General features: G+C 35.4%; 1 protein-coding gene across 2 annotated transcripts in view; it reads right to left on the bottom strand.

The window, feature by feature from the left end:
• Positions 1-12,523, bottom strand: part of OXR1 (oxidation resistance 1) — a 460,340-nt gene that overhangs the window by 168,797 nt on the left and 279,020 nt on the right. The window lies entirely within an intron of this gene.

The following is a 12,523-nucleotide window of genomic DNA, read 5'->3' as shown; positions in this document are numbered from 1 at the left end:
GTTTTAGGTTCAAAAGAGCAAGTTACTCATTTACTCAAGGAATGTTCTGGAAAATATTTAGCTCCTGAAATTAAACATTGAGAGGGCTTCAAGGATAGTACATTTCTGAAATCAAAAATATACTGCCTCACCAAAACCTGAAAAAGATATAATGTTTTACGACAATAACAAGTGTTGACGAGGATGTGGAGAAATTTGAGCCCTAGTGCACTGTGCGTAGGACAGTGAAATGGTGTAATCACTGTGGAAACCAATAGGGAGCGTTGTCAAAAAATTAAAAATGGAACTACCAAAAGATCCAGAAATACTACTTCTGTATCGACATACACAAGAATTGAAAACAGGGTCCCAAAGAGATATCTGCACACTCATGTTCACAGCAGCACTATTCATAATAGCCAAGAGGTGGAAGCAACCCAATGTCCATTAATCGATAAATAAACAGAATGCAGTATGTACATGCAATGGAATAATATTCAGCCTCAAAAAGGAAGGAACTCTTGTCACATGCTCCCATATGGATGAACCATGAGAACTTTATGCTAATAAGCATACAAGCTTTTATTTTCACTAATAAGTGAAATAAGCCAGTCATGAAAAGACAAATACTGTATGATTCCAGTTACCGGATTCAAAGAAACAGAAAGTAGAATGGTAGTTACCAAAGGCTGGCATTAAGGGGACAAGGGGAAATGGGAAAAAGTCAGTTTTATGGATATAAAGTTTTTGATATGCAAGATGAAAAAGTTCTGAGTATGTCTTTTACAACAATGCAAATATTCTTAACCCTGCGGAATTGTACACTTAAAAATGGTTAAGATGGAAAAAAAATGGTTAAGATGGTTAAAAAAAAAATACAATGTTTGGAACGACCCTTATTTAAAAATATTCTCTGTGTACCATTCTGTGTATTTGGAGTCACAGCTGCCTGTCAGTCATATACAGGAAGAAAATGCTGGCCACCAGTCTAAGCTGAATCACAAATAGTGACTCTATGCAGGTGGCTGGCAGTGTGTGGTCAGTCAGAAGGCACATGCTTCCACCATGAGCCTCGGATGACAATAGCATCTGGGCCACTGCCACAGGACTACTGAAACTTCTGGTGTTGTAACCAATTATTGCTACCCTAAACCCCACTGAACTGAAGAAATACACACTTATTAACACTAAATTATATAAAATCAAGAACATAGAGCACTGTGATTAAGAATATGGGCTCCGAACTTACTCTGAGTTTGAATCCTGACCCCGCCTTAGTAGAGACAGTGTGACTTTGGACAAATTACTTAACCTCTCTAGACTTTAAGTTTTTATTTTTGTTTTCTTCCCCCCGCTCATCCATTTAGTGAAAAAGTTGTAACACTCTGTGGGATTCTCATGAGCAGTACATCAGATGAATAATATAAATGCTTACTGTAGCGCCTGGCACGTAATAAACACTGAAATCTTGGTTATTGTTATATCTTCTCTCTCTCTCTTTCTAGAAGAGACACCTGAAACTACAGATTTTCTTCTCAATATTCTGAGTGGGAAAATAAATCAAACTGTTTTAGTGAATCTCTAAAATCAGGCTTCATAATTACTTTGATTTGTAGATTAGTTGGTTTCTTCAAATATTAATGGGATTCATCTTTACCATTGTTACTTTCAAACTCTATGACATTCTATGAAGTAGCAAGAGAGTATTGGCATCACCTTGCAGTAATGGAAAGAACACTAAATCTGAGTAACAAATTTGGAGTAAACGATTTGTTGATTACTAGCTGTGTTACACTAGACATACAAACTTTACATCTTTGGGTCAGTTCCTCATACAGAAAATTAGATCAATTTCTATTGAAATCTTGAAAATAAGTTAAATGTGATCAACTGCGATCATGCTTACAAAGAAACTCTGCAAACCCTAGTAAGTTCTTTAGAGTTATTTTATCATTAAAATGTATGATTAGATTAAAAATGATCTATCTATTATATCTATCTATCAGATGTATATTATTGATAACTGTTCATTGTGGAGTCAGTCTAGGGCAAAAAAATGTTAGCCAATTACATGCAGGTTCACTTTCATGGGTGAAAATAGTCTCTTTTGTCTGGTACTCAAATCTAAATACGAACCCAGCTAGACCATTAATTGCTTAATCCAGCAACCTGGCTTTGGAACAGGCTGTTCTAAGATTTCTATTCTGGTCACTGCTTCTTCCATATTCCTAACAATTATTGGGCCTTTCAAACACAGACTGAAATTACATTCTGAAGGATTTTATTAGTAGTGGTTTTCCTCCCTTTTTCATTTATGGGAATAGATGCCACACAGAGACGAGGTTTCAATAGTTGTGTAAGTAACCTATGTCTACTTAATAACCCTCCCCTAATGTTCATAAGTCAGGAAAATTGTCACTTAGACAGGATATTCAATTTTAGATATCAACACAGTCATTAAGTAGGCATTATTGAAGGGTGTTTTGAGTGCTTTCTCTGTGCTGAACAATTCTAAGAAATTTACGTGGATTATTCAACTTAATCTTTAAAAAAATTTTGAGGCAGATATGTTGTATTCATATAAAAAAAAAGAAAGAAAGAAAATTGAGGTAGAGAGAGATAAAGAAACTTGCCTAAGGTCACACAACTAGTAAATGATTGAACCAAGATTTGCGATCGGTCTGTTCTGACTCCAGAGCTGACAAACTCAGCCATAAGGCTTTATAACATCCTTCCCTGAACACTCAGAGATAACCAGATAACCATATAAAAATAGTCACCTGCTTCTCCCCCTTTGGCCTGGGCTTTTCTACTCATTTTATTTAAAGAGAGGCTGGTGGGCTTGGGAAGCAGCAAGGCTAACGCTAACCCTAGGCTTGGGGAAGATGGAAGGGCACATAGGAGAACCAGAATTTTGAGTTTCAAGTGTCAAGGAACAGCAATTATAGGATGTAAGACAGAAAGGGATAAATTTCACACGGTTACTATATAACCAACCCAGCCGTCAACAGGAAATTGCAGGAAAAGGGAAGCAGTAAGCCAGAAACGTGGTCTGGGACTAGCCAGGAACTCAGAGTAAGCTCAAAAAATTCAGGAATAAAAATAGTCATGGCTAGGGACAGGCAAAGGTGGCCAAGAATTTCAGGAGTTAGCAGAGGTCAATCCAAGTCAGCAAAAAAGGATGTGGCATTTATTGAAGGACAGTGGTGTATTTTCTTCCTAGGCATGAAGAAAGTTGAGAAGACTATCTAGGTTGTAACTAAGGCCAAATGTAGTGGTTGATAGTAGGAACAGGATACAGAGTAAATGTGAAGATGGAACAACCTTGTTGATAAGAACAATGCAAACACCACGGAGCTGATGAATGTGTAACCAGAAGTACTTATTATTTTACTAACCAATGAATTTAGTACTAAGTCCAGAATTTAGATGCAAGTGGGACGATGTTATTAATCTATTTTATGAACTAACAATTGATCTATTTTACAACCACATTAAATTTGTAATTTTTTTCCTTCTTGTCTTCCTGTCATATTTTTACAATTATATCTATGTGTGTATAATATATATAAGTACACACACACGCCATAAGTTACACATATAGATACACACATACATACACACACATACATATAGAATAATATGGTCAATTTTTAATTCCTTAAACTGTTGATAAGGAAGCTATGTTGGTCATGAGAAGAACTGACTATGATTTATATCCCTGAACCATACAGAGCTAGGTATATCCTATATATGAATTTTTTCTTTGCAAAGTTCAGATAACTTCTATCAGAGTTACCACCTATGTATCCATGTTAACTTATAACATTAACTAGTAGGAAAATTATTTTATCAATCTCTATATTTCTGCTTTAGGAAATTATGCTGTATCAGTCAGTATAGCCAGGAGACAGAAGAGACTATAAACAACAGGTTAGGTATAAAGTTGGTAACACCAAGTTATCACAAAGATGGCAACTGTAGGAAGCACGTACTAACTCTAGGGCTGGGGAACAAAAGGAAGTGACTGGAATTATGAAACATAGGAAATTAGAGAAGGGTTGCTCCTGGAAGGAACCCCGGTTGCCAAAGTAAGGAAAGGTAGCTGGATAAATAGTTATAGGAATGGCAAGGAGAGTTCCTTCTCTCTTCTGGCTTTGCAGTCGCCTTCTGGCGCCCCCTATGGACAGAGCCTAAAAGTTAGCCACTGGCAAACCAGAAACTGTTCTCAGGAGACCCAGTCTAGCCAGACAAAGCTGAATCCAGAAGAGTGGGTTTGGATCTGAGAGAAATTAACTTAAAAACAGGCAGATGTAGAAATATGTTCAGTGTAATCCATTATTTAATAAAGGAAATCATGTAATTTAATTGTCCATGTGATTAGTTCAGAAAATCTACAGATGACTATTTCAAGCTAACATTATAAAAATATTTCATACATTTAATAATTTTCTGGATAATACTATGAATTCTTCTAAGTAAAAATTAAAAGTTATTCCCCAAAATACGAAGAAACAAATTTGCATGGAAGAAATGCTACAAAAAATGTACATAAACATTCCATTCCTATATGCAAGATGAGTATATATAAAATTTTTTAAAATACTTTTTTTGGTTTAAATTAATTGCAGTTTTACCCACCTGAATATGATATTTTAATTTGTGAAATGTCTGCAATATTATTTAAATAGCATGAATAGGCTGTCTAAATATATAATGATGTCTGACTTGCTTAATTTAAGAATTTCCTTTCTAATGTCATAATGTACGACTAATCATTATGACCATTACTTTACAATTTAAATAGCATCCAAGAGACATACACAATAGATCCTCAATAAATTATTTAGCTAGACCATTGAATATTATTTAAAAAATAATATAACTTTAATTATCTTTATTAGAATACATATTCATTTTAGAAAATTTAAAAAGATACAGAAAAAGTAGAAGAAAAAAATAATCTTACCAGCCCAAGAAAATCATAGTTAATATTTTTGTGCATTTGTTTTCAAGATATGTCTTTTCAATTTTTAAAATTTATGATCAAATTCTAGGTGCAAAGTTATACCCAGCTTTTTTATTATAAATGTTTTTTCTGTGATATTAAAACTTCTTGTAAAAATAATACATAAGGACTTTTTACTATTCTTTGAATAGATGAGCTATAATTTCATTAAGTGGCGTTGTTCTAAAAATGTTACAATTTCAAAAAACAGAATTTCAGGGTCTTGGGATCAAGCTCCACATCGCGCTCCCTGCTCAGCGGAAAGCCTGCTTCTCCCTGTCCCACTCCCCCTCACTGTGTCTCTCTCTGTCCAATAAATAAATAAAATCTTTAAAAAAAAAAAAAAGAATTTCAGGTTGTTGCTGGTGGTGATGGTGGTTGTGGTGTGTGTATATGTGTGTGTTATAAACAATACAAAATCTCTATCTTTTCTGTCGATCTCTCAGGTACCATTATCTGTTGTTAATACGTTTGTTGCTCTTTTTTAATTTTCTGTTTTTAATCTGCCAAGGGCTTGGAAATCATATAATCAAATGTGTTAGGATTTTATCTAAATTTAGAGTTAATGTGCTTTGAAATGAGAATCTGAAATCTCTCCTCTGAGAAAACTGCACGAGCTTTGGCACATAAATAAATGAGGTGTCATTTATTTTTAGAAATTTAATACCTGCTCGTTTTAAAAAATATATATTCTTGGGGCGCCTGGGTGGCTCAGTTGGTTAAGTGATTGCCTTCGGCTCAGGTCATGATCCTGGAGTCCCAGGATCGAGTCCCATATCGGGCTCCCTGCTCAGTGGGGAGTCTGCTTCTCCCTCTGACCCTCTTCCCTCTTGTGCTCTGTCTCTCATTCTCTCTCTCTCAAATAAGTAAATAAAATCTTTAAAAAAAAAAAAAAAGAAAAATTAAAAAAAATATATATATATTCTTCAAGGTTCTTGGCTGAATCAAGTTGGCTGGTATCATTAAATTAAAATTAAATGTAAGCAGGTGTCATTAAGTGAGATATTATAATTCCCTTTTACCTGCTTTAGTGACTCAGTCAGGCACAGGATAGTTTATATTTGCATTAAAACAAGGGATGAATAAATGACCAAAATAATAGAATTTAATGTAGACATGAAAACATTGCTGGTGCATATGAAACCATACTCAGGCTCATCAGTCAAAGAGGGTCTGCGAATGTCCTTTTTCAAGTGAGGCAACTTTAATTTAATTATAACAATGCTAGTGAGGGTGATATGAAAAAGATTAGCAGAACAAGCTGGAGTAATTTTCAATATCCTTTGTGGAAAGTGGCTTAGCAATATAGATCTAGAGCCTTTAAAATTTTCTTACCTTCTGATTCAATTTCATTTTTAAGATTCTATTCTAATAATTCAAAATGTAGACAAAAATTTATGCACAAAGATGTTCACAGTAACATTATTAATACCAGCAAAGATTGGAAATTTTAAGGATCTAGTACTAGTCTGGTACTTCTATAGGTTAAGTTAATGCAAACATAAAAACTGATATTAGTATCCCATTTTAATGACGTGAGAAAATTACATAGTATTAGGTTAAAAAATGCAAAACTGTGTCCAATTACATGAGTAAAAAGAAGACTCAAAGTCATAAAGGAAATGCACCAAACTCTTAACAATGGTTATCTCTGGCTAGTGAAATTATGGTTGATTGTTAACTTCTTTGTTCTTCTGTATTTTCCAAACTTTCAAAAGTGTGCATTTTTAGAGATCAGAAATAAACAATGCATATTATAATTATTTTTAAATGCTGGATTCTATAACCCATGGTAACTGAAGTAGAAACATTATTTTCATGTACACAAATCTGATATTCTGTTCATGTTAGTTTATATTTGGACAACCTGGTGCACTCATTGAGAGAACTGGGCAGATGCATGATTTCAGCTTTGGTGGACAGGAAGTTATACAGCCTCTTTTCTCCAGAGGCTCTGTGTCAGAGCCTGCTAGTTTTCTCCCTATTATACGTATTCATCTTCTACAGAGATTGAGGGTTTAACTGGGCACTAGGCTGTCCAGCACTCAGTTTCTGGCCAATGAGAAATGAACAGAAGCAATGTGATGACTTTTGGGCCATGCTCCCACAAAGAAAGTTCTGTAACTTTCTTCCTTTTCCCCTTTTCATGGTTCAAATGTAGATGTTAGAGTGTAATACTAGAGAAGCCTTTTTTGGACCAAGGGATGGGAGATGAATATTAAGGATGCCAGAGGAACTAGAATAAATCTCTACCATTGACATTGAAAAGCCTGCCCAGGACTGCTTACACTCAGACTTTGTATGGGGCAAAAATAAAATCTTTTGGCCTTTATTATTAATAGCCGAATTAGTATCCCAACTAATCTGCTGTTCTGTCTGGCAGAAGCAGTTGGATTTGGTTGATTACTTTTAGAATATTAGCTCACCATTAATTACACCCAAACTAAAATCACTATATTTAGGACCCATTCCCCAACATTTAAATAGCTAATCTTAAATAACCCATTTTATAGGGCAATTAATATAGCTATTTGAGAGTGCAGAGTGCCATGCTACTTGAAACCAGATGTCCCAGAAGCCATCTAAGGTTCTCCTAAGAATTAATTTTTTTTTTGAATTAAAAATCACTCATTATATGCCATATGGCTCAGACTCAGTTGCTGGAGAAGATTCAAAGTCTTTATTGGGACAATGTTGGGAGCACTTTCAGGCCACATGGCTTTCTAAAGCAGTGCTGAATTGAGAATCAGTCTCTCAGCCGTTCACAATAGAATGGGAGAAACTTAAGATCTGACATCGTCAGTATAAAGAAACTTTGCTTTACTTTATATCTTAGAATGCTATAGTACGGTCCCTGCTTAGAGAACTAAATCTTGAATTAACAACAATAGAATAGTGTTCAAGCATTTAAAATGGCTTTATTTGAAAGACTAATGGATGTATAGCAATCTTATTCTAGATTCTTCAAATCACGTCTCCCATTAAATCAAAACATCAGAAAACATAATATGTACACAGAAAGTTAGTATTTGACTGGTGTTTCTGACCTAATCACCTAAGAGTCATTACTGGATGTACTGTCTCTATGAAACACTGTTTTTGTCTCTTTTCTTTTTTTCTTTCTCTTTTCCTCCTCCTCCTTCTCACAATACTTAAGTCAATAAACTCTTCCTTGAATTTAATTTCCAGAAGTATAAGATGAACTTCATGCTTCCTTTCTTTCAAATATATATCTCAGATATACATTTAAAACCCAATGTTTCCCATTTACTCACAGCTACTTTGGCGGATATCTGCCTTTTTAGCTACCTAGCATATATTCCTCTTACTCCTCGTAACAGCACCCTACTCCAATGTAACCCATGTGCTTCAAGAGTAACTGACTTGACCTCCAAATGACAGAATCTATGGCTCAGGCCTAAGGTAACTGGTATAACTCCATATCTAGGCCACATTTATTGAGATAAGAATGGGAAAGTGCTTTAAGTTGATTCATTTAGGCCAAGGCTCAGAATTTTTGTTTGAGAGTAGAAAAAACAGCTTTCTTCTTTGCTGAGTATGAGTGAGACAGCATGTATGAGATATAGGTTCTCAACCATTCATAACAGATTGTTAGCGACTTCAGACTGGACATCTTAATCACAAAGAAACCTGAATGCTAACAAGGTAGCCATCTTGGGACCAGGAAGTAGGGAAGCCTGTACAGAATGGAGTTAGCACTAGAGTCAAGAAATGGAGAGAGCATGAGTAGGGGTCTTTCTGTCATCATTTAAGTGAATAGATCAAGCCTGATCTTATCAAGCTGACCCCTGCCTATGAATTTATTTTATTGTTAAAATCAATTTGAGATTGATTTTCTGTTGCTTGTAACCAAAGGCATCCTGATAGAGACAGCAAGAAATTAAGACAAATTTAGGGCTTAACTCCAACACTAATTTCATCTCACATTCCTGATAATGCCAATTCCCTCTCTTTAAGGTGCTCTCTGGTTTTTTAATTTAATCACACCACTTTACAGTATGTTTCATTTCATAAACCTCTGTAGACTTTTCTTGCATTGCATGGGGGATGGTGGTGAGAAAGAAACCTAAAGTAATTCTCTGCCTAGGGGCATCTGGATGACTCAGTCAGTTGAATATCCGATTCTTGGTTTCACCTGGGGTCATGATCTCATGAGTGCTGGATGGAGCCCTGCATGGGCTCCATGCTCAGTGGGGAGTCTACTTAAGGATTCTCGCCCTCTGCCCCTCCCCCCACTTGCAAAGCCACAATTGCATGCATGCACGTTCTCTCTCTCTCTTCCTAAAATAAATAAATCTTTAAAAAAAAAATTCTCTGCCTACTTTGTCTGACATTTAATGTGTACTGTTTTATTTAATTAACTGAAAAGGTAGGGTTTCCACTAATATATAAAGAAAATGAGGCTCAGAGAAGGTAAGATTCCTAAGGTCACACAGCAGTTAACTCAGCGGCTAGGACTTGAATCTCCAAAGTTCAATCTCTATTATACTAGATTGCTTTAGATTAGTAACAAATTCCAAACAAATAATAACAGGTCCGTGGAGATACCATTTAATATGTGAGTTTTGAAACACTGGTCACTGCCTGCCTCTCTAAATTTGTATAACATTTTAAGAATTAAAATTTTGTTTTGGAAAAATTGAGCATTTCTCAGATCATTTAGAAATCATTTCAATATCTCCAAAATAAGGCAGGCATCACTAACTCTTAAAAAGAGACAAACGTGAATGTGCTAATTTGGACAGTCTGACAACTAATAATTATTTTCCTTTGATCTTTATTTTCAGTAGGTACCACATGTTTCAAATGATTCTTTACTGAAGAGATATTTTCAGATTTCTTCCCCATCTCTCTAAAGTAGGCCTCACAGTTCAAATCTATCTCTGTAGTTAAAGCATGATTTTTGGCCATTCTTCTGCTTTCATACTGTAATTTCTCTTTTGATTTTTTGGCAAGTTTCTATTCCATAATAATCTCTTTCCTCTGCAGGTGGAGGCCAGCCTCTTTGTTTACTTTTATATCATCTCTTTCTAGCATGAATTGAAGTTCAAGTTTCATACTTTTTCTGTCAACATCCATTTAACTCCTCATTTTAAATTTTCACTCCCCTCCTTTCTCTACATCTCCACTCTATCAGCCAGACCTTGCCTAACTGCTCATGTTGCTAGTCCTCTTTGAGCTACTTCACAGACAGCAAAATCATGTCTAAATCTCTTGGCAGTCATGAACTGATCATTTCAAACTGATCCCTATGCAATACAGAAAACATAAAGCTATTGGCTCTGGACTTCCAGGTCTACATATACAAGAAATATCACGGGGCAAGAATCTCAAATTTGGAGATGCAGACACAGTGGAAGCAGTCTTCATGGTTTTTCTGAACGTCAAAGTCAGACAACACAAGGAAGCACAATAGGATACCGTCAGATGCATTGTTCACATAAGAGTGGATGTTAAAAACATGAGCAAGAATCATGGCCAGGGGTCAAACTCAGATCAAACCATCAAAGCCACACCATGAAGGTGACTGGCAGGAAAGCAGGAGCTGTGAAAATTATATAAGGCTACATTCAGCGGCAACATGTTCTGGTTATTTCAAAGCATTTGCACCTAGAGATACAAATAATCTATTTTCCTTGGAAAAACAGCTCCCACACAGACATTTCATATTTGATTCCATGAGGGGAGAACACTTAACAGGCTACAAATATTTCACAAGGTTTTACAGCATTTCTGGGTTTCATAACCATTTGGGATTAGCTTAAATGGGCACTGTCAAACTATTTACACTATTTTAGCAAGATTTTATCCTTGCTGGGTTATAGGACCTTGTATCTCAGGAAATGCAGAAATGGGTATTTACAACATTTCGTATGCAATGACCTTTTTAAACTGGTTTTCAATTTTTTTTTTTTTCAGCATATACGTACTGTGAGAGTGAAGGGAAAGAGTCAATCTCAGTTGACTGGATTGTGAATTGACACAATCATTTGGAGAACAATTTGGTAGTATATGTAATAATTCTCTAAAACCGTGAATAGATTACTTGCACTTGGCAATTCTACTTTTATGAATTTACCCAAACAGTAATGAAGAAGAAAGGCATAGTTTTATTTGTCTGCTTGTTGATTAAAATACTACAATAGGCAAGAACTAACAAACAGGAAACCTGACAAGCCTGATAATAGAGGATCTATTGAGTAAGTTGTGATATATCTATACTGTAGAATACTATATAATCATTGAAAATGATGCTGTAGAATCCATTTATTGGCCCAAAAAGACATGGAGGATAAGTTAGGTTCAAAAGGGTATTGAGTATACTCTGGAGCACCTGGGTGGCTCAGTCGGTTGAGCTCCTGACTCTTTGTTTCAGCTCAGGGCACGATCTCAGGGTCTGGGGATTGACGCCCACACTGGGCTTTGCACTAAGCACAGTGTCTTCTTGTCCCTCTTCCTCCGTCTCTGCTGCTCCCCCAAATAAATAAATAAATAAATACTCTGTGATTGGCATGTTCTAGATGCTGGAACAACAGTAGGGAGCAAGAAATCAAAGCACATTCCAAAGCACATTCCCTTGCAGAGCACATACTCTGGTGCTTACCTTAGAACCATATAGTATCAACCTGCTTTGTTAATGTGTATACATAGTTCACATGTAGCTTAGAAACCTGGCAAATTACATTTAAAGTTGTTCACTTTGGAGAGTGTGTTTATGCTTCATTTCTTCTATTTTTAAAAATATTTTCTAGTATTTTGTATAATGAACAAATAATCATGTTATTTTTAATCTAAAATTTTTGATGTGTAACAGCCAGTAATAATGAAAAAATAGTGAAAAGGAGCAATGAGAAAAGATTTTCCAACATACAGGAAGCTAGCTACTTCTTATAATTCAGATATATTTCATTTAAAAAAATTAGGACCAATGTTAGAACTCAAAGACAAACTGAAAAAGAAACACCAGCAGGACAACTATTTCAATAGATGCTATCATTCTTTTTACCAAGACGATTCAGGAGAAAAAAAAAATGTATCTTTTAGGTCTTATCTGCTATACCTCTATATTTTATCATCCCTTTAGTTAGTCTCAGGATTATAATTTTTCTGTAGGGACTAGAGGTCAGAGGTCAGAAGGTTTCATTGAAAAGGCAGATTTGCGACATCTAAAATGATGAAGGATAAGAAAAGGAAAACAATTAATTGCGGACCTAATAAGTTGTTAGTGAAGGATTCTGTGCTTGGAGCTTTAACTACTTCCTTATTTATCATAATTCCACGAGGTAGGTGTTCTCCATTTGTCACACATGAAGAAATTGGAAAGGGTTATCATGTTCATATTCATGCACTTAGGAAGTAAGGGAACAAGATTTGAATTTATATCTGAGTCCAAAATTAGTTCTTCTTTCATTAACTTGGTTGGCAGAGAAAACATGATATAATAAAGTCAATGACCTTTAGGCCAGGAAAGGATCTTACAGATCATGTGTTTCCATTTCCTCATATTATACATGG

This window comes from Callorhinus ursinus, unplaced genomic scaffold, assembly GCF_003265705.2.
Source record: "Callorhinus ursinus isolate GAN/ISIS: 27379988/994484 unplaced genomic scaffold, GSC_fseal_2.0 scaffold5, whole genome shotgun sequence".
Lineage (NCBI taxonomy): Eukaryota > Metazoa > Chordata > Mammalia > Carnivora > Otariidae > Callorhinus > Callorhinus ursinus.
The sequence above is the reverse complement of the archived record's forward strand: the minus strand, read 5'-3'. Positions and strand labels throughout refer to the sequence as shown.